The sequence below is a fragment of the Equus asinus genome, chromosome 10, assembly GCF_041296235.1.
Source record: "Equus asinus isolate D_3611 breed Donkey chromosome 10, EquAss-T2T_v2, whole genome shotgun sequence".
NCBI lineage: Eukaryota > Metazoa > Chordata > Mammalia > Perissodactyla > Equidae > Equus > Equus asinus.
The window spans coordinates 53,078,378-53,101,835 of NC_091799.1; the positions used below are offsets into that span (position 1 = coordinate 53,078,378).

Consider the following 23,458-nt stretch of genomic DNA (forward strand, 5'->3'; position numbering starts at 1 on the left):
AGGCCCCCACCTTTCTCCCTACCCCAGCCTGCCAGGCTCTCCCTCAGCAAGAGCCAGTGGAGCCAGCCCCACCTTAGTCAGCCTCTTGCCTGCTCTCAGGGCCAGCATGGCACCCAGGGCTCAGACTTCCATCCACCCGGTGTACAGTCTACCACCAGCTCGTCCATGTACATGCCCACCCAGCTGCCAACATGGCTGTCACACAACCCAAACTCTTGACGCTGATGAACCAAGATCTGCTCTTAGTCCAGGGGATGTATAGTCCTCTGCCATCTGATAGGGTGGGAGGCTGAAGTATTTATCCAATAAAAGGCACCAAGCATAAAAGAGCAATACACAATAATCCAATCCTTTTGGCTACACAAGACATTGAGAGTTCATCCAACGACACCATCAGGGGAGCAAAGTCAAAGATGGGAGAAGACAGGGCCCTGAGGACCTGTATCCAGAACACACAGAGATCCTGGGCCAGGAGCCACGAACAAGCCCCGCACAAAACAGGAGTCTGCCTCACCTTGTTAGTAATCAGGAAATGCACACTGAACCCATGAGTGGGCACGCTGTGCACACGCCCAACTGGGAGAAATGGTATCTGACCAAACCAGGTGGTTCTGGGGCACAGCCATCCCTGGAGAGTGACAGACTTTGTCTGGAAAAGTCGAACACATGCAGATCTTATGACCAAGCAATTCCATTCATTGTGTACACCTGCTCCGAGCCAGGCCCTCTCTACTAACATGCATCTCCATGTAGCACCACCTGGTTAGCCGTCAAATCACCCAAGGGGAGGTACTGCTGTCAGCACGTTCTACAGATAGAGACGGCACAGAAAGGTGTGGGTCATGTGGCCAAATGCTATAATGACACTGATGTCCTCCAAGAGCTGAGGGAACAGACTGAGAAATTCAAGAGCACTAGAAATGAGCCAACTGCAGCTTCAGTGCATCAACAAGACGCAGCTCAACAACAGGGAGGAGAGTCAGAGAAATACCTCCTGTATGATTCCATTTACACCGAACATCGGAGCAGACTCAAAACGCATCCAAAATGAGTCACAGCACTAAGTGTAAAAACGAGAATCCTAAGGCTTCTAGAAGAAACAGGAGAATATCTCTGCAACCGTGGGGTAGACAGATTTCTTAGGAGCCTCAAAGCTCTAACTATCCAAGAAAAAATATTGACAAATTGAGCTTCATCAAATTAAGAACTTCTGCTTATTAAAATGAGACACAGTTAACAAAGAGGCCAGCCTCAGCCTGGGAGGACATGTTGACAAAGCGTCCCCGGGAAGGACTTGGAGCCGGACTAGATAAGGAAGTCCTGCAGCTCAACAACCCCCAGCAGCTCCAGGTTTCTGGCAGGCCGGCTCGGGGGAGCCCTCTGCCCTCTGAGATCACACAGGGAGCACATCACACCTCCAACGCACAAGAACCGAGTTACGCAGGCACGATACAGCCAGGAAGGTGTGCCCCCCTACCCAGCCACCAGAGTTTCCTTGTATCTTTTCCAAAACTGTGTCCTGCATATCCAAGCCTGGGTATATACACTTCACACATTCAGAATACAACAGAACAAAACATGGCGCTCTGCCTTGCTTTTTCTCACTTAACATCAGAAAACACCCAGCATCACAGACCTGCCTTTGCTCAGCCTTTGTGTGTGTGTGTGTGCGCGTGTGTGCGTGCGTGTTGGGGGACACTCAGGCATTTCCACTTGCCATTACAATCAAGGCCGCAATCACTCCCTTTACTAGAGGCGACTTTGGGCTAACATAACACACAAAGCAGCTAGAGGGGCTGTGAGCTCAAAGGCCGTGGGGGAGTGTAATTAGTCCCCTGGAAGGCTGGTCCCATCCCATGCCCACAGTGGGAGAGGAAGGCGGGGAAACCTGTGTCCCACATCTGTGCCAGCACTGTGGTCTGTTGCCTGTCCTGCCAAAATGAGCATACAGGCTCACACACTGAGCAGCTTCAGTGACACCCATGGCCAGCCTGGGCCCCGGAGCTCAGGTGTGGGACGGCTCTCCCGGCTGAGGTCCAACTGTCAGCAGGCTGCCCTCCTTTTGAGGGGCTCTCGAGGCCCTGTTTCCTGCCCCTTCAGGTGTCAGCAGAGTTCAGGTCCTCACTACTGGGGGATTGAGGTCCTCGGCTTCTCACTGACTGTCATCTGAAGGACACTGCATTCCCTGGTTCGTGGACCCTCCCTCCATCTTCCAAGTCAGCACTGGGGCCAAGTCTGCACATCGCACCTCTCTGACCTGGCAGGAAAGGGTCTTTGCTTCTCAAGATTCTATGAGGCTGGGCCTAACTGAATTGGGATAATCAGGTCTGCACGCTTAGTCACATCTGAAAGTCCCCTCTGCCACGTAAGGCAACACATGCCCAGGTTCTGGGACTAGGATGGGGATATCCTTGGGGGCCATTGTTCTGCTGGCCACATGTATTCCCGGCTTTTCCTATCTGCCCCATTTCAAGGTGAAGACAACTATCACCCCCATCCCCACTTCGGGTTTTGTGTCTCCTCTGGATGTAAAATGCAGTGACTAGAGAGCAGCAACAGTGGCCCTCGCTCTGCTCAACAGAGCTCTCGCAAAGCTGCCCCTCTGCAGGGGAGCCCATCTTCACTGGGACAACAAAGGCCTCAGCTCAAGATGTTCTCATTTGGGGCTGTGTCCCTGCACACATCCAGATGGCCCCAGAAACCGCCTCCAGGCTGCGTCGGGGGAGGGGTCTGAGAGGAGACAGTCAATCCTCTATACACCTCCACTGTGCCATAGGCAGGGATTCAGCGGGAGCCAAGTCCCTGGGCAGTGAGGAGGCCAGCCCCACAGGGACAGAGACTACCTGCTCCCCGGCCCCAACCCTGGGATTCTGGCCCCGATGGGCTTCTGGGCTTGCCACATGGCCTGTCTCCACCCCACTGACTTCACCCTGGTATATTTAGAGCCCTGGGTCCCCACACACTCCTGAACCAGCAGTCCCGGCAGAGCTAGCCGGGCAGCACAGTGTGTCCTTGTCCTTGGGCAGACACTGTCCTGCTGCCAGACAGGAGGGCGGAGGCAGAACACCTGGGCAACCCTGGGGGCTGGCAGCGCGTTGGTGCGGCAGATATCGCACAGCTGGAGACCCTCGTGGAAGCTGTGCAGGGCTGGGGACGGGTTAAGGCCTGCAGCCCCAGCGTCACAGCCGAGCAGCTCTCGCACTTGGGTGCAGGTGTCGAGAGGCCTTTGGCCTCCACGTGGCTCTCAGGCTCCCTCCCAGCCCTGTGAAAAACACTCAGTCCTCTGCTTTCCTCTTTCTGCTGCATGAAGTTTGGGACCACCCTGGGGGCTCAGCCGTCTGGCCCCTGAGCACTGAGTGGGGAGTACCACCCTGGGCATTCCAGATGAGGTCAGTCAGGACCCCAAGGACCAGCAAGCGGATCCCAAGAAATGCTACAAGGAGCCTGGCCCTGAGCCCTGGCCCTCACCACATCCGAAAAGCAGGCATCCTAGGCTCTGCACAGTGCCAGGCTGGGCCTCCTGCCTCAGACCCAATAGGCAGTGTCACCCTGACCAGCCCTGCCTTACCAACGACCCTACCCACCCACACAGGAGCAGCAGGCCTCCCACCCTTGATGAGAGCCCCTGTGGGTAGCAGAGACGCCAAGGCTCAGATGTGGCTGAGGGGAGGCTCCCATCCAGGCTCCCAGCCTGCACAGCCCAGCACGGGGCCCTTAGGGCAGGGAGGTGGATGTCAGGTGGAAGGCAGGCCAGGCATGCCTGTGGCAAAGGCAGCACCTGAGCGGGGCCTCCCAGGGTGGACAGCAGAGGTGCCAGTGCCTTGGAGATGGCGAGATGGCACCAAAGCCCTGGAGATGGGAGAGAGGACCAGAGCGAAGACAGTGGCATGAGTGAGGAGGCCAGGAGGAACAGACCCAGGGATGTGAGCGGGCTCCTACAGAAGCTGCCTTCTGTCAACTTCAGCCACTGTGAGAGCTGAACTGCAGCCACCACCCCAACAGACCAGCTGTCTCTGCTGTTTCTGGGTCCCTCCTGGCACCTGTCTGTGTGAAAATACACCCACTCGTAATTCATAATCACAGCAGACGCTGCTCCGTCCCTGCACGGGGAGGAAGCCTGTGAGCCACTCACAGGCACCACCCTCCAGGGGTTTAGGGGCAGTTCTGCAGATCAGAGCCTGAGGGTCATGTGCAGCCATGTGCTGTCAGGAAGAGCCTGGCACTCCTGTGGCTCTTTCTTCCTGTGGATATCTCCTTCAAGATTCCTTTCCAGTAAAAAACCCCTCTCTGAAAACCATCTGCCAGGGGCTGCCAGGGGCCAGCCCAGTGGTGTAGTGGTTAAGTTCACATGCTCTGCTTTGGCGGCCTGGGGTTTGCCGGTCCGGATCCTGGCACAGACCTACACACTGCTTGTCAAGCCATGCTGTGGCGGCACCTCAGAGAGAACTAGAAGGACTCACAACTAGGATATACAACTATGTGCTGGGGCTTGGGGAGAAAAAAAAAAAGATCGGCAACAGATGTTAGCGTTAGGAAGAGTTAGCACAGGGCCACTCTTCCTTACAAAAAAAAAAGCATACAAAGAAAAACCCCCAAACCACCTGCCAACCTGCTTTCCCAAAAGGGGCAGAATCTGAGCACCGACAGCCTTTCATCTTCTCTAGGGCTCCTTCAATACACACAAATTAGTGTGTATTTCCTTAACAATTAGTGAAGCCAAGTATCACTTTCCCTTTCTACCAGTGATGACATCTCCTGTGAACTGCTCAGTACCAGCCCACTTGTTAGCTGACTGGCCCCTTTATTGGAAGTCGGTATTCACCCAGCCACAGAGCTCCCAGGGTGGTGGCGTCTGCCCTGTAAACCTGGATGTCTACGTGTCCTCAGGGGAGGCACAGGGCTCCTTGGAAGTGCAGGGGGCAGGCAGAGTGGGCTGGGCAGTGGAGGAGCACTGAGAGAGGACCCCGAGGTGTCCGCTCCAAAGGCAGGGCAGGAAGTCGGTGGGCAGCCCCACGTGTGACCCAGGTGTCCACATGGTCACCAGTGACGAGTGGTGGAACTGACTGCTTACCTATCTGGCTGAGTGCTTTCGGGCCCTAGACTGGGGAGATTCATGAGGCACGTCCAGGTACACATGTCAGACAGGAAAGCGAACACCAATCCCAGGCAGAAGAGGAACCCCTAAACCAAGGCACCCCTTGGCCTCGGCGAGCGGAGAGAAAGAAGCTTCACTGAGCACATCCTCGCTCACACCTAGGGGATGCCCTCAGTGCCGACCCAGTTCCCAGGGCTCTGATGGGGTCTTCCCACCACATGAGAGCCAAGAGCAGATGCAAAGAAAGCAGAAAGGCCTTTGCTCTCAGAGAGACCCTCGGCCCATGCTAAGTTGCTACTCCAGCCAGCCTAACTGGCGACACTTGCTGCTCAAATCACACTGAACAGGAGGAAGGAAGGGGACCTGGACACGCACAGGCAACAGCCCAGCGGGGAGGATGCCACCCCTCAGAAGCAGCTTGGCTAAGAGTCTGGATCCAGTAGGGCAGGACACCACCACTTCTGCTCACACCTGCGGCCAGTGTCATCCCTGTCTTCCCCACTGGGTCACATGGGAGGAATGAGGCACCAGTGCAAAACTCCGCAGCAGGCCAAGTGCCGTGGGAACCATTAAAGGTACACCACTCATCCTCATCTTTTAATGACATGTTTTAGAGTATTTACTGACAAAATGATGGGATCTGGGACTTGCTACAAAATAATCTCCTCAGGTGGGTGGCGGGAGGGGACAAATGAAACACTGTTGCTCACTGTAAGCTGGTATCTCCTGAGGGGTAACATCAGCCTCTCACATTTATGTTTGAAATTTCCCACCCATCCGAATGGTTATGAAAGACCCCCGTATGCAAACACTGGGCTGGGAGAGTCACGGGCCTGGACGGCGCCGGCAGCCATGTGGAGGTGGAAGGAGCACCAACTGTTTCCTGGTTCCTCACCGCGCGACCTGTGCTGCACCATCTGGCTGGCGCCTGTGTCTCCCTCAGCAGTGAGCCTGTCTCGAGCACCCTCAACCTCAGATCCAAACCACAGGGCACATCCCCATCTGGTGTGACCCTCGGAGCTCCTCACCAAGCCTGGCGCAGGCTGCTGAGCTGCTGCTCAACAGAGCCGGTACAAAACCAGCCCATACTTCTCAAGTGGAGAGGGGTCCAGATTTCCCTGCTAGAGGCCAGAGAGGTGGCGCCAGGCCTCGCGCATTCAACAGCTCCTTCGTCCAGGACAGGCTGGACCTCCTCCGCCCTCAGATAGGGAGGACGCTCACACAAACACAGGCCCAACAGCTTCCCAAGGCGTTCTCCAGAGGGCCACAGCCACGGAGAGGACAGGCTCAGTGGTTGGGTTCCCAAGGCACTGAGGCCAGGGAGGGAGGAGTCGGCAACAGGGGTCCCAAGCTTGTCACCTGAAGATAGGCCACAAGCCACACAAAGCCCTCACCTGTCTGCAGACGCCATCACGTGTGCACTCACACATGTGTCTGGGGGCATCTCATGGGGACCGCACAGGCCAGGGCACCCTGTCCGGGGAGGGCAGAAACACGGTAAAGAACCAACAGTAACCCAGGGAAGGGACAGACAGTGCTCCATAGCCTGCCCACCTCTGGTCAGCACAGTGTCCCAGCTCATGCCAGACACTTGCACATCCATGATCCTGCAACCACAGCTGAGATGCAGGACCTGGCTGCTCAGGGCTTCTTCCCAGGCTGCTCCTGAAGGCCAGCCAGCCACGCTGCCCATGTGGCCTGCCTTCTGACACACAGTCACACCACTGGCTTCTCCAGAGTCCAAGAGACCAGACTGTCTTCAGAAAGACTGCCTAAAACAGAGCATGTGGAATCATCTTTAAAACCAAACTGTTGGAAAAAAAATGTTGTTACTGGCTCTCATCACACATCTGAAAGCTGCTCTGTGAATCGGATCGTTGGTCCAGCTCTGGATCCCTGTACAGAGGTGGAGCCAGCCTGTGCAGTGGGGCGACTTGCCAATGACCAGCCTCATGCTGGCCCTGTTTCAGGGGATACGTAGGTAAACCCCAGGACCTGAGTAATTACTGCCCCGTGGGGGATTTCCAGCCCCGATGTGAAACAAGGAACTGAGACACCAGCTTCAGAGTCTGCGAAGCCCCTTGCTCCCTGCTCCCTTTTCTCCATGCATCAAGGGTTCCCACTGCACCCGAAATCCCTAATCTCTTGGGAATTAAGCTGGCCACGTGCAACTGTGTGTCAAAGAAGAAACTCTTCACTTCCCAAGGTGCAGCACTGGTGGGACCTAAGGGCATCGAGGCAGGGCAGGCCCACCCCAGCCCGACTCTCACAGGACCACCTGTTGTTGGGGTCCTCCACGGGCCAAGCTCTCTAGCTTTTCATCCTTGGAATCCTACTTCACAGATAAGTAAACTGAGGATTTGAGAAGGGAATGGAGGTCCAGGGCTCGCCATGCAGGTGTGAAGGTGGCAGAACATGGCTGTATGCTAGCCTGGCCCCGGCTCTGCTCACTACACACAGCCCAGGCAGTGCTCTACTCGGTGAAGGTGAGGGAGGGCACCCAGACATAACCAGGCTGTGGCGCTGGCATCCTGCCCACACATTCTCTCTGAACTGCCACAGCAGGGAAACGCACAGCTTACAAAGAGTTCCTTGAAGCCAGACAAGGGCAGCAGCGTTGTGCCCGGCAGCACCTTCAATGGTCTCAGCAGTGCCTGTGCCTCCCCCTTGAGGGACCCTAGAGCCAGAGAGACCCACAGACCCACAGACCCACTCCCAAGGCTGACCCTGAGCTGCAGGCTACTTGGTAAATGACAACGGCACTGGAGCCCACTCCCCGCCAGGCCCTGGGAACAGCGCACACCAAGGGTAGGCTCACCCTGCTCACTGTCTGGCCAGCCCCCGACCACCCTGTGGCCCCACATACGTGTGGCGCAGCCCATATCAACTCATTCAGTGGGCTCAAAGCAGAAAAGCGCCCATAAGAACTAGTTCACTGTAAAAACCAATGATGTCGAAGTTGTCTTTTTTCTTTTTTTAATGCAGAATGGTCTAGATCAGAATTTACAAAAAGTACTTAGCTAAAAAGACTTTATAAGTGCTCAAAAGACTTCACAAGTGTTCACTAGCAAGCAAGCTATCTTTCCAAACAAAAACACACCACAGATGGCACCCAGAAGCAAGCAGTCTACGAGACTTTCAATGTGCTGAGCATTCTAATGCCAACCCCGGCTGAGTCACCATGCCCCGCCAGCCACACAGCAGGTTGTGTCCGCGTGCGGGTGTGTGAAACAGGGCTTTGCTGGGCGCATGCCTGTCTGTGATTTCATCCCAGCCACACCATTTTCAGCCATAGCAAGTCTTCCTGTTTCTGACGAACTTCATACCTGTTCCTAGGCGGGTGCCGCTCTGTGACTCAAACTGCCTTTGCCACAAGTCAGTGCACGAGGTGGTGCCTGCGTTCCCCAGAGAGCCTGGCAGAACCCAGCCCATTTCCCACCCTGTCTCCCTAAGCAAGCAGCAGCAGTCAGTGCAGCTCAATCCTTCCTCTTGGCTCTGGAAGGTGCAGCCTCCCAGCCCTACACTGCCTTGCCTGGTCCCACAACAGACGGAAGGAAACAAGGGGAACCTCCCGTGGGTGGATGCCATGCGGCATTTCGTGCTCTGCCTGGTGAAGGAGGCTTCCTCTGCCTGGACCCCATTCCTTGTCTCATTCACTGCTTCTCGGAGGAAGAATGACACAGGGGCAGGAGATGCTGTGTCCCAGCTACCACTGCTAAGCCCATCACTTAGCAAAAGCACAAAAGCACTTCCTCACCAGTGGGGCCCATCTGTTCCCAGGAGCGCCCACAGCTGGAGCGTGGCCACCATCTGAGTGGCCTTAACTGTAGTGCACTCACAGCCGCCAGAGCATGCAACGGAAACTCCAGCCTGGGTCCAGGAGCAGGCAGAGCACGGCCTGCAGCCCACCAGCAGCCCAGCAGGAGGAAGCCCAGGGCCCATGGCAGCGACTGGAGCTCCCCATCAGCACATGAGCACGCGTGGCTGCCACCAGTGGACCTCTGCGAGAGAGGCTTGCAAACAAGAAGCAGGGAGGGCAGGCAGTGCTCCTCCCCACAGCCAGCACCCCCAAACTCTCTCTCTCCTTCCCACTTTAGTCTCAGCAGCTCTTCCCAACTAAACTACGAACTTAAACTCTCCTGACCTCTGGATCAGTCCACAGGCCGTGCAATTCTTGTTGTAATCTGGCCCTTTTTGAGAGCACAAGAGCTCTCAACATGTCACCTGTGAATTGGTTCATTCCAATTGATACAACTGGAAAATCAGAAAGCCTGGCAGAGCTTTTTACTCCTGCCATACATGCTCACAGAAGGGGCCAGCTGGCAGTGCATCTGATGACAGACAGCACAGCACGCCGGTGGCAATTACTCCCTCCCAGCCTCGCTCTCATAGGAACAGCCAATAAGAATACCACTGGGCAAGAGAGAAAGACCCAACCCCACAGGAGGGGCACACACAGTACTGTCCCAAATGCATGCAGAATATGGGTGGTCCAAAATGGGAACAAGCCGGCTTTTCAGGAACTGATAGGGGCCAACCTCTGAGAGACTGCTAAGTAACTAGCAAAGTAACAGGAGTGTGCTCCTGCGCTGCCAACTGAAAAGGCCCAGAGGTGGGGCTGGGCAGACAAGGGCCAGAGGGAGGAGTGGCTCAAAGACGCAGTGGGCTGGACCTGGCCTCCAACGCTGGCCCAACTTGGACGTCAGCAAGACCTACCACCAGCTCCTCCTCTGTGAGGCTGGGAGCCCAAGTAGAATGTTGGGAAAACGGTAAGGTCATGTCTGTAGATCCCAAATAGTGCACTGACCGCCATCCTGGGAGCCTCTGTGTCCGCAGGAGCCAAGCCAGGTGGGCCCCACTGCTCTGTGGTGTGTGAGATCCCTTCAGGCAGCACAGTGCCCAGCGTGGCGCCTGGAGGCTACTAGTCGGCCCACCGGGGCTGCTGCAGGATCCAGGAACCACAGACACTCCAGAATGCCCCTCAACAAGTCACCAAATGCTTTCTGAGCACCTAGGCAGATGGGGGAAGGGCCCATTATGGCCCAGTCCTGGGGCACGGGTGGAGATGGCCAGAGGCAAGGACAGAAGCAACAGGTAAAACACTACCACTGAGGCTCAGCCAAGGTGTCAGGAGCCCCGAATGTGGCAACCAACTGGTTCCTTTTGGACGAGAGAAGGACTACAGGGAAGAGAACAGAGGACACGCCCCTTCTTAGAAGGGCTGAAGCCCAGAAGTGGCCCCAGAACCTGAGATTGCTGAGCGATGATGGTAAAAGTGACCACACCCACAAACGATGACTAGGGCGCCCCGGTGGCCCCCACTTTCCCGGGCACTCCCCATGGGGTCACCACGTCTGTTCTCAGCTGAGTAGACAGGAAAAGAGTAACAGGAACTACCCAAACCCGGGTGGCGGCCACTCTGGTGAAGTCATTTAGCAAGTCTCAGGGTAAGCATGGAGGAGCTCTTATCCTCAAACTCACCAGGCCCTAAAGGTAAGTAAGGGTGGGGTAAGCCTGTCCCACATGCACAGCAGCCATCAGCCAGGACACTGCCTCAGCCCACGTTAGCTGCATGAACTCCTGAACAAGTGCTCCAGGGCAAAGTGCCAGAGAAGACTGTACAGCTGGAGGTCAGTGGGCAGCTCTGAGCCTACCCACCCAGCCCACTCAGCTGAGCCCTCAGTCACTAATGTGGGAGGATGACAGAAGCTTCCTCCCAGACTCCTGGGAGACAAGAGACAGACAGAGACACCCAGGACAGTGCCTGGCATACAGTAAGCACTCCGGAAGGAGGGTCACCATGGAGCCTGTCAGCAGACTACACTTGGGAGAGGTCAGGTCCAAGGCTGCCCCTCCCTCCACATACTCCTGGGCTCTGTGTGGAGCTAGAGGAGTGACAGGGGACACAGGGACTTTCTCAGCAGACATTCCTGCAACAGGGGCCACCATGGAGAGAACCAAGGACATTGTCACCCACAGAACAGGAAGGTGAGTCTGTGTCAAACATCACCTAAGGATGGACACCCATACCCATCGACCCAGCAATTCCACTCTGGGGTACACGGAGAACAGAAGAGAAGCGTGAGCATGTGTGCATGGAGAACACTCAGGGTAGCTAAAACAGCCTCCGTGAAAACCAGCCGCATACCCATCAACAGTCTAAGGGATCACTAAATCATGTCTATCCAGTCAAGGTCAGTGAATGAACTCCTGCTACACACAACAGCAAAGGTAAATCTCCAAAGAATGTCCAGAGAAAAACCAGGTACAAAAGGACACACTCTGCAACGGGCTGAAAGCTCGAAAGCAGGCAGGACTTCTCGCTGGTAACAGAAGTCACAGAAGTTAGCTGGGGGTGGGAAGTGACTAGCAGAAGGAGCATGAGTGGCTTCTGGGGAAACGTTCTATTCCTTGACCCGGGCGGGGGGGACTTGGGTATGTTCACTTTACAAACATTCACTGAAATGTAAAACTTATGACTTGTGCACCCTTCTAGATACATGTTCTAATTTAATAAAAAGTAATCTTACAGTCAATCCTATCCTACAAACAGACGCCAGAGCTGCTGGGGTTGTGGAGGAGGAGGAAGAGGTGTTGGTGAGTCAGCCTATCACTCCCCCACAGTGGCACAGACTCTGAGGGTCCCACAGAACAAGGTCTAAGAACCACTGCAAATGAGCCCCAGCGACCTGTGAGACCCGCAGGGAGCACCATGCTTCACAGCTCACAGAGAAATGTGTCCACATGCTCCTGCCTCAAGCAGGGTTCAGTCTGGGGAGGACAAGGGGCTCTGAAGGTTCCAGGGAAGGAGCACTCAGTAGCTCAGTGTCCCCAGGAAGGAGCAAGCTCTAAAGTTATTGGAGAGAGGCAGGCAGGCAGCAGCCACTGCCTGGGCATCTGTATCCTACCACACCGTGGTCTCTTTTCAGACCACAGACCTCCAAAGTAGGTATTATGCCACTCTCCCAACTAGGAAGTCAGGGTGCCCGTTAAACACCTGGCCACAGGTTCATTACTAACCTGACCTGCTGATCCTGTGCAGTCAGTCCATACCTGCCTCCATGCAAGAGGCCATTAGCCAGTCACACTGGTGACAAAGGCAGAAACGGACAGCTGGTTTGAGGGCGGGCAATGGAACGATTAGGATAAGAAAAGTCTGCATGCCTACACCAGGAAAGAAGTAAAGCAAAGAAAGGGAGACTAGAAACTGAAGTGGGGGAGGCAGTAACATTCAAAAATCAATGTAATTTTCCATGTTAAGAGGCCAAAAATGAAAGTCTTATGATCATTCCAATAGACGTAGAAAAAAGATTTGACAAAATTGGACATCCATTCCTGATAAAAACTCTCAGCACACTAGGAATAGAAGAGAACTTTCTTGGCTTGATAAAGTGCTTCAATACACTACCCAAAGCTAACATCATACTTGATGGTGAATAGCTGAAATCTTTTTCCCCTAAGAAAAGGTACGAGACAAGGACGTGTGCTCACCACTTCTATTCAGCTTTGTACAGGAGGGTCCAGCCAGTGCAACAGAGCAAGAAAAACAGAAAAAAAAAAAAAGATTCAGATTGGAAAAGAGGAAGTAAAACTGCCTTTATTCACAAACAACAGAATATATGGAAAATCTGACAGAATCTAGACAAAAGCTACTAAAATAAGTGAATTTGGCAAGGTTGCAGGATACAAGTTCAATATAAAATTCTACTGTATTTCTACATGCAAGCAACAAACATTCAGAAACAAATTTAAAAAACCAATTCCCTTTACAACAGCAACTAAAAACTACAAAGTACTGAGGGATAAATTTGACAAAAGACATGTAAGAGCTCAACACTGAAAAGTAGAAAACATGGCTGAGAGAAATTAAAAGAGGCATCAATTAATGGAGAGAGACACCAAGTTAATGGGTTAGAAGAGTCAACATTGTTAAGATGTAACTTGTCCCCCAAACTGACCTACAGACTCAATGCAATCCCAATCAAAATTCCAGCAGTGTTTGGAGAAATCGACAAGCTGATTCTAAAATTTATATGGAAACACAAAGGTCCTGGAATAGCCAGCAAACTGAAAAAAGAAAATCGGAAGACACACATTATCTGAGTTTAAGACGTTATATAATCAAGACAGTGTGGTATTGGGGCAAGGACAGACAAATAGATGAACGGAACAGAATAGGGTCCCTTAGCAGTCCCACACATACATGGTCAGCTGACCCTTAACAAAGGTGCTAAGGCAATTCAACAGGGAACAAACCATCCTACAACAAAGAGTGCTGGCACAATTGGACAGTGACATGCAAAAGACAACAACAAAACAAAACAAAAATCCCTTGCCCTCTACCTCACAAGATACAAACATGAACACAAAGCAGATCGTGAAGCTAAATATACGAGCTAAAACCATAAAACATCTACAAGAAAATACAGGGGGAAGATCTTAGTGACCTTGGGTTTGGCAAAGACTTCAAAAATATGACACAAAAAGTACAAACTATACAGAAAACATTAATTGGATTTCATCAAAATTGAAAATCTTTGCTCTTCAAAAGATGACTGTTATAAAAATGAAAAGGCAAGCAAGCCAGAGACTAGGAGAAAACATATATAAATCCTGTATCTAAAAAAGGACTTGTATCTAGAATAATCTCTTTCAACTCAATAATTAGACAAGGAATGCAAGGGAAAAAAATGGCCAAATGATTCAAATAGCTATTCAAATCTTTCACCAAAGAAGAGATATGCATGGCAAATGAACACCTGAAGTTCAAGATGGGCTCAACATTATTAGGAAAATGCAAATTAAAACCACCGTGAGATACCACTACACACCTATCAGGATAGCCAAAATGAAAAAGACTGACCATACCAAGTGCTGGCCAAGATGTGGTGCAAGTGGAACTCTCATACACAGCTGCTGGGAGTATAAAATGGTATAACCACCTCGGAAAACATTTTGGCGGATTCTTCCCAAAAGTCCAGCAACATATGAATGAATAAATGAATTGTAGTATATCCATAAAATGAAATACTACTCAGCAACAAAAAAGAATGAACTACTGATATACATAACATGCATGAATCTCAAAATAAATATGCTGAATGAAAAAAGAACCCAAACCAAAATAAAACAAAAAAGAGTACCTACTGCATGATTCCACAAAATTCTAGAAAAGGCAAACTAATCTACAGTGACAGAAAGCAGATCAGCAGTTGCTTGGGGATGGGGGGGAGATTACAAAAGGGCAAGAGGAAACTTTTGGAAATATGTTTATTACTGTGATTGTGGTGATGGTTCCTCAGATGTATTTACAGGTCCAAATACACCAAAGTGTACACTTTCAGTGTGCACAGTTTACTCTATGTCAATTACACCTCAATAAAGCTGCAAACCAACCATGGAGGCAGAGGACAGATGCAACAAAGTCCTGGACAATGTAGGAGAGGTGGTAGACAAAGAAAAAGAAGCCTTGTCTGCTGGAGGGGAGGCATCAGACTCCACTTGGGTTCAGCCTTCCCGGGGTGGTGGGTGGAGTCAAAAGTTCCTTCTACCCTCAGTAAAACGAAGAGGACTGTCATGGCTAGGCGTCCCAGGGGTATCACAAGGACTGAACAGCCAATGCGAGACCATGTGTAATGCATTCCTCATAACAGACTGGGCTCCAGCAGGCATCAATAAACATCAGCTCTTCTTTCTGGGACATTCTGCGTGCCCCTACAAACACCTGTGCATCCTAACTGTGGGTTTGGAAAAGGCAACTCCTGTCTCAGAGTTGGGCCCAGCGCTCAGGAGATGTGCTGTGGCTGGAGCTGGGTAACAGTGCCCTATAGGTTGTGAAATAAAAGGCTCACCAGCCACTGAGGCTGAACTTAAGGACATGCACCCTCATCAGCCAGCCTGTGGAGTTTTTTCATACTTCACCTGGAGACCCAAGAGAAGGAGCCAGCTACCCACGCTCACACAGGAAAGGCCAGAGGCCGCAAACATCTGCAGAAAGTCTTAGGCAATTGACAATCTATTGTCCCCCAAACAGTCGGTGTGAGCGATACCCTGTATCCATCCTCCACGACTGGAGGACATGAATCCAGCCTGGGGGCATCTGACAGGTTATTTTCCCTCCTAGCTCTGCGAGCTTTCCTCCAATGGGAATTAAGCTACCTGTGACTGAATCTGTCTGGAATCCTGACTCTTCCCCCCTTCCCCCCGCCCCCGCCCGCCCCACAGCTGAGCCAGACCCTTACTGCTCTCAACTGTAACCCAGGGCTCAGCAGCACCAGCGTCAGTGCAGACCTCCTGGATCAGAAGCTGCATTTGAATAAGCCCTCGAGAAGATTCATACACAAAGATATGGTGGACAAAATCGCTCTTCCCAAAGCAGCAGGTTCTGCCTGGCATCTCGTGCGCAGCCAACTCAGATACTCCTCAGCAGTAACACTGCCAGCACCACCTGCACCCTGCTTTCTAGAGCACGGGGCGCCTCCAAACTGGATCTCATCCAATCCTGATGACAAGCCTAATTTATCCAGACAGGGCTGTGATGTGCCCAAGCTTGTATATCTGCAGGCCGGAGAGGTCACCATGCTGCCCTGCCAGCAGTGGGCTGCAGAGCTAGCTGGGCCCAGCTGTGGGACCCTGCCTATTCTTTGCCAATCTCAGAGAAGGCCCCATCCAGATGTGGTATGACAAGGTCCAGGAGAACCACCATAGGATGGAATGGCAGTTAACGACCAGGCGGGTGGAGGATGTGCTGCCACCAGCCCGCAATGCTCCTTGTCAGGGACAATGGCACCTGGCAAACGCAGGCTACAAAGCTCTCAGCCCTGTACACTGGGCAGCCTCTCGCAGCGGGCATTAGCAAACTGTGCAGACATGTCCCTTCAAATCCAGCGTCCCACAGCAGCAGGCCTCACTCGCCTCCCCCACCCCCACATGACTCCCCTCTTCCAAACCCCAAAGACAGGGTTTCTGAGATAATTCTCCTTCAGTTCCAACAAGGACCGAGTGGCTTCTGTGGACTGGACCAATGATCAGTTAACAACATCAGTGATGTTTTCTAAGGGGAGATGACACTTTTCAGGTTCCAACCAACCACCTTACAAACCATTGCCTTGATAATAAAACTCACACAAACATCCCACGCTCCCAGCCAAAGCCCCACAGGACTTGATCAAAGTCGGCGTGTGCCTGGCCTGTGTTGGCCTGCCTCTGCCACAGACTCCTACCTATTCAAACTCCACCTCCTGGAGGGCCACTAGCCTATGGCCTGCAAAGAGAAAAGCACGAGTTCCCAAATGGGGCGGGACCTCAACAGTCCTCAGTGACCCCTCACAGATCTAAGAACCTGGCACCAAGGAACCTACCTGGAAGTCATGGCAAATCTCACTGGCACCCCTCCCCCGGCTGTGCAGAAAGCAAGACCAAGCTGCAGCCTTCACATGAGCCAGAAGTTCTGGAAAGCAGCCCTTTCTATGGAGGGTGGGTGGGAAGGGGAAAGGGAGCAGCCCCACGCCTACTCTGCCTTTCCCCAGCCTCACCACTTGGGTCACTGCACTCCAGCTCTCTTACTCGTCCCTCCCTGCTGCTGCAAGTGCACTCCTCAAGAGCAGGGGCCTTGCTCTTGTTCGCTGTTGCCTCCTCAGTGCCTGGCCCTCTCACAGTGCCTGGCACATGGCAGGGACCTGGTATGTACTAACTGATGAATGAAGGAAGGACTGGGTGAAAAGATGATGAGGTCCCACCTTACTGGCCTCAGTGGCTGGGCACCACGTATATTCCAATATTACGAACATCTTGGAGGTCTCCCTCTCCGGCAAATCAAAATCTGTAGCACCTAACTGGTGTCTGGAGAGCAGACACACCTTGTCCTGTTCCAGCTGTTACCTGCACTGGCCACCCCTCGAAGGTAACAGGACAGGGAGGTGACTCTCAATGGTTCTCACACCCCGAGGAAGGACAAGGTTAAGCGCACATGTCTGGGTGGCCAGGGCAGAGGGACAGCCATAGCAAGGGTAGGCAGAGGCTGTGGCTGGGGTGGCCAGGCTCTGTTGCTCCTCCAGGCAAACATGTTTCCTCAGCAGGGCCCAATGGCTTTGGGGAGAATCTTCCATTTTCAATGCAGTGGGCCTGGAAGTCACCACAACCACAAATGTTTTCTCCAACTTACCTTCTTGGTTACCCTGAAATTATTCCAAAGGGTTACGTAAGGAGACAGAAGGGAAAGTGAGACTTTGCAAAGTCAGACACAAAAGCAACGTGGAAACCAAGGGGGTGGGGTGGGGCTGACCACCCAACAGCAGCCCCCGCTGGGCTGGAGTGGACCCCAGCAGCAGTTCCTGTCTTGCCCTGAGCCACGTGCATCACACAGGAGGGGAAGGGGCAGCAAAATTGACCCAAGGCCAGGAGCTAAATGTCATGGCTAAACGTCAGTGGCCAGACCCCTGCAGCGAGACTCAAGGTCCCCATCATCAAATGTCCAAGGCAGGCAGGGTCCCAGTTGAGCTCCAGGAGAACCACTGCAGCAGCTGCTCCTTGTCGCAAATGCACATGGGCAAAGCACACCGATAACTGGGAACAGAGAGGATGTCACTTTCCACTGTATTTCCGTCCATGTATCATTTGCTAACATTACTTCCTCAACACTTTAAACCTGTTTTTTCAAACACGTTTTTTTTTTAAGCCTACTTTTTCCCCTTATCATCCTCACCATACATGGAAGTGGTACCAAACACAACTGACCAGGGCAACAGAAAATGCGACAGCACAACCAGGGAGAAAGCAGATACAGGTTTTTACTAAAATCTACATTAACATTAAAAAAGGATCTCTACTGGACTCCTACCTGTCACCACACCAGATTGCCCCTGCCTGGGCAAACTGTCACCAAAGCCAAGGACCCATCAGCCCTGCCACACCTCATCTCTCAGAGCAGCTACTTGGACTTAGGGCCATTCCTTCCACCTGAGGCCCCTCTGCAGCCTCATCTTTGTCCACTCGGAGGTCCTCAAGCCCCAACCCCAGATCCTTTCCTTTGCTCACTCCACCTCTGCTCTTCCTGGGCAGTCCCAGCTGAGGCAGCTCCAAATCTGCACTGCATCACAAGCCCAGGCGTCGCCTCAGGACCCCAATGCCCACCGGGCACTCTTCTTCTGCATCTCAAAGGCACTGGGGGTGTCCACAGACAACTGGCCCTGGCCCTGCTCCTGCAAAGTTTGGGCTCTGGGAGCAGCAGCACCCTCAGAGGAGGCAAGCCCAAACCCTGAGTTGGCCCCCTTTCTCTCACCTCCTGTGGGCCCCACACCTACATATGAACCCACCCACACTAACCCTGTAGGCGTGTCTTCACTGGACCTCGATTTCAACCCCCTGATAAGGTGGGCCTAGGCCCACCTCTTAGCCAACTTGTGACAGGCGCTTTGTTTGAGTATGCCTGCATATGGCTCCATATCTCTTATGCAGTCTGGCCACGTCTGACCACACATGGCGCCAACTGGGGACACTGAGGGGGACCTGGGGCTTGATGGTGCCTGTGCTCCTCGCCCGGAATATCTGGAGTCTTCTCTACCAGCCTTTCGTCTTCCTTTCCTCTGAGAGCATCTTCTGAGCCACATGTGCGTCCTCTCCTCGAACCCCACCAGCCCCAGGAGGCAGAGATGAACATCATGGCTCAAGTCTGACCCCAAAGGCCAAGCTCTGCAGCACTGTCTCCTCTGAGACCCTCATGTCCCCGGCCCCAGGCCTGAGCCATGGCAATGTTTCTCTGGGTGGCTTTCCCACCCTTGTCCAGAGCCTGTGACAATTATGTAGTTGAAACTACATCATAGATACTATTTTCTTTTTTCATTGAACACTTCCTTTTTCCTGTTGCTACATAATCTTCATAATGACCATGTTTAACAGCTAAAGGTCCATCAATACATCGTAACTTCCTTGACCTTCTCCAACTGCTGGACATTTCCATTTCCTTCCAGCTTCTCCTACTGCAACCAATGTTACAATGAACATCGTCAAACATACAACTGCCTTCTCTCACTTCTTCGTTAGGAATAACTTCCCAGGTCTTAAACTCTGCTCCAAGGGTCCAAACGCTTTTGTGGTTTTGGTATTGCCTCAACTATTTTTAACCCCCAGCTTGTACAATGCAATGATCCCGTTGCCAAGGGGAGGAAGAAAGCAAAGTGTCCCGGAGAGGTGGGCCCGCCTATCTGGCAAAACTGTACACAGGCGTCGGGACCGTTACCCTGTCCTTGTCATCTATCCATCAACTCTGCATGGGTATGGCAGCATGTCTCCAAATGTGACCGCCAGAAGGGGAAAGAAAGAGGACCCAGAGCAGGTCTGGCACTAAGGCCACCTCCTTGCAGAGACACACAGAGAGAACAATTGGGTCCCCCTACCTCCTGGCTCTAATACAGAGGCTGCTAGGAAGACAGACGCATATCAACGCAACTGTCACTCTACCTGGGAAGGGCTATGACATCCTGCAGGGACACGACAGCACAGGGCTGGGGAGGTTTCTGGGAATCTGGGCAGGCCAGCAGGCTCAGAGTGGTAGGAGCAGATCTAGTCCCTTTCCCACATCACTCTCTTGCACCTCTCCAAAATCAAATGGGGGTACAGGATCTGGAGTGGGGTTTCTGGAGACTTCTCTGGGTGTCTTGGGCAAAGTGAGGCCCTGGACGGGGCACCACAGCCTGCTGTTCGTTTCTGTCTGCCGTGCCTCTTGGCCTGTGGCCCCTGCATGCTGCACTGTGACACAACCCCAAACTTGAAAACAACTCACCATGAGCTGGGCCAGCCCTAGGCATTTCAGATTCAAACTTTACCAGAGGATGGCACTCCACCACGTGGTCTGCATCCTGTACAGCATACACCAAGAGGCTGGCTCTTTCGTGCCCACTCAGTGGAGGATGTCAGAAGGTAACATGCACCCCCAGGACCATGAGGACTGGAAGTGTAAGTCCCTGAGTGAGTCCACTAGACATGGCCTATACGGTGGCAGCGCCCAGCTCTTTCTCCAGGAGCTCCAGGTACTTTTAAAACCTTCATACAGCACATGAGCCACAGCCTGAGATGACAACCCCAGCCGTTGTTCCATCTCAGTGCCCAGTGCTGCTGGCTGGCGACCACAATCTCAATTCAGAACAGACTAGAAGGCCAGTTTAATTCTTCCCATTCCACAGATGAGGAGACAGAGACTCAGAAAAGTAGAATAAACTCATACCTGTCTGACCCCATATCTAAGGGCTCTGGTGCTGCTACATGATTTACTGTATAACAAATTCTCCAACATTTCCACTTTTTGAAACCTATTTTGGCAGTCTATTTCTTTGGAGGCAACAAGTCAGCTTCCCACTGTTGTCTGTAATATTTAAGATCAGAAATGAGAAACAACCAACCAAGATAATCATGCATGGGCAAGCATTAGGACAAGCTCATTTTCAAAAATCAACACTGGAAACCATTCGAGAAAGCACACTCAAATGCCACCCCTGTGTCTGCCCTCTCCTGTCGCGGCACACAGTGGTGCCCCTGACTCTGTGGGCTGCCTGGTGCCTCTCAGCCATTGTTGGTCCCACCTTCCTGCCATGTCACTGCACGACCACTTTCTAAGGCTGTTTACAAGCTGCCTCTTTGGAGCTCCCAGAGCCCAGGCAGGTCCCAGGCCCAGGCTGGTCCGAACATACCGGCCCTGTGGCCCAGGTCCCATATGGGTTCTGGGGACAACACGATGGTTATGCCTTGGCCTGCCTCCTGCATATATCTCATTGTCCTCATTAACCGAGCAGCACCTGCTGGCAGTACGCCCTGCCCCAGGGTCCAGAACTCCGTTTTTCTCTCTCTCCAACACAGCAAATAAAATCCATGAAACTTGTTACCATTGAGAAGTTACATCAACAATTAACATCCTCTACATACCCTCTGATGGCTGCTGAACTAAGTTGCGTGGCATTGGCCAACAGTCCCAGGCTGCTCCAGAGCTGGACACCTAGCCTGCCACCCTACCACCCCAGAGGTCCAGCCCCCAGGCCATCTACAACACAAAAGAAGCAGACCTCACTTCCAACACTGGTACACCAGGCCTGCTGAGCCGTGCCCATCATCTGTAATACATGTTAGGACTAACGGTAAGGGAGAAAATGTACTAAGATGACAAACACATTAGATATAACTGAGTTCAGCAGAAGCTGAAAACTGGGGTAATGTTCCTCAATATAAATCTAACAGCTACAATAAATCAAACAAGTCATAAAAAGTACAGTACACTGACTGGGAAAACAACTGATTGCAAATGCTGGGTCCCATTCAAACTTTGTGAGCCCCCCACAAGGGACACACATCCCCAGACAGTTCCTGGAGGGCCCCACATTCTGCTGGGCCCTGCAGCAGGAAGATGTCTAGGGAGAGATCCCCAAGCAGGCCAGGGTTCCAAACGCCACCTCAATGTTTCCCTTTACATTCTCTCCCACCTGACTCCTGTCCTAAGCAACAGTATCTGGGCTTGGGTTGGGGGGGGGTTATATTTTTCTCTAGTACGATTAAAATAAATGCAGAGCTATCAAAAGAAAATATATTCGCCTCCAGACCCATAAAGCCCTTTTCCATGGCGGGCAATACAGATGCCGCAGCCCACAGTCTTGGCTTTATTTACTGGTGGCCTCTTCAATCCACAGATGAGCTTGAGTCTCTGACCCTCCAAAACAGATGCCATGCATCTCACAAAAAGAAATCTTGTAAATACGATGTGCGGTATCTCTGGGCCCTGCAGAAGGCAGATGTGGGAGACTGCAACAGCAGCTGGAGGGAAGAGCAGGACCATGCTTCCCTAAATGCTATTTTTGTCTGACTCCAAACCCCACATTAAGGTGGGGAGGGCCAATAAAAACCCCTGAGACACTGCTGCGTTTCTGCCTCTGCTGAGCTCCTGACCAGGGGACCTTCTCACTCTTCCATTCCTCTAGGACTTCTGATGGGGCCTCCAGGCATTCCTCTGATCCATATTCAGCGCCTACTATGTGCCAGATCCTGTGCAGGGTATGTGTGTGCTGGGTCGGGGGACAGTTCTCAAGCCCTGGCTCACAGAGCCCCAACCCAGTGGTGGAGACAGGCGAGTGCACCAAACTCCAGGGAAGGCACTGCAGAGAGGCAGTGGGCCACGCAAGGACGGGGCTCACGAGGGAAGAATGGGCGTCAGAACTGCAGGCCCACACAGACATGAGGTGAGGGGAGGCAAAGGAAGGCTGTGAGCTGAGGAAAGAGAATCAGGCAGAGGCCACCTGTGCCGGCAACATGGGTTGGGAGCTCAGCTTGCCCTGTGGAAGCTGGGGCACCCAAGGCAGGGGTGACATGGGCCGAGTTGGGCTGCAGTCCCCATTACCCCGAGGAGCATCCTAAGCTCATCTGACTCCCTTGGCCACAGCCCCTGCTGCCCATCTGTGCCCAAAGCACCTCCACACATTCCTGGCACTGCTTCCCAGCCCCTATCGGCCTCAGGCTGGAACTGGGGCTTGACTATAGCACCCTGAACTTGGGCAGGACAAGTCACTTTTCTTCTCAGCCTCGGGCCTCATCAGTACCGGGGACAGCGCCACAGGAGCTCTAAGGACTGTAGACAGACTGAGTGCAAAAGCACTCACCTCAGGGCCCTACACGGAAGTCTCACTACCAAAGGGCATTAACCACTGCCTGTCACAGGAGCCTGCCCTCTCCTCTTCACCATTATGCCCAGCAATCCCCCTAATCCCAGGCCTCTCTAACTGCACATCTGCCAAGAACGCCAAAGGGGGCCTCACATCTGGGTGTCTAACCAAGAATCTCAGACACACACACACGCCATCGGACCCCAAAGGCCCCGTTAGAAACTCTGAGCCCTACTTTCTAAGCCCTTATCACCTCCCTAGGTTCTTTGCTTCCCAGGCTGCCTTGTCAGGGCCCCTCTCTCAGTGGGCCCTCATCTCAAGCATGAGAGGAGGTCTCTAGGGTCTCCCTCCCCAGTCTGTTACTCCCAAAGATAAACCTGCAGGCCTTGCTTATTACGCGAGCTTTGCTGGAAGATGCACAGGAAAAAGGAACTGAGTTCTTTACAGCCTCAGTGTGACCACTTAGGCACTACTTTACTTATTAAGAAAGTCTTACACGGAGCTCTACAAATTCTCTCTCTGACCTGTCATGCTCTATCAGTCCCTTTTTACAGGGATGAAGGTAAGGCACAGAAAGGGCACCTAATCTGCCTGAGGTGACGTGACACAGCTGGGTTTGAGGCCCAGGCGGCCTGGTTCTCAAGCACTGGCTCTTCCCACACACGCCATTGCTGCTCACAGAAATACAGATAAAGCACAACCATGGCCTTGAAGGTGCTCCTGGCCC

The 23,458-nt window shown here is 52.8% G+C and overlaps 1 protein-coding gene across 1 annotated transcript in view; it reads right to left on the reverse strand.

Annotated features, from left to right (window-relative positions):
* Positions 1 to 23,458, reverse strand: part of MED26 (mediator complex subunit 26) — a 49,537-nt gene that overhangs the window by 3,338 nt on the left and 22,741 nt on the right. The window lies entirely within an intron of this gene.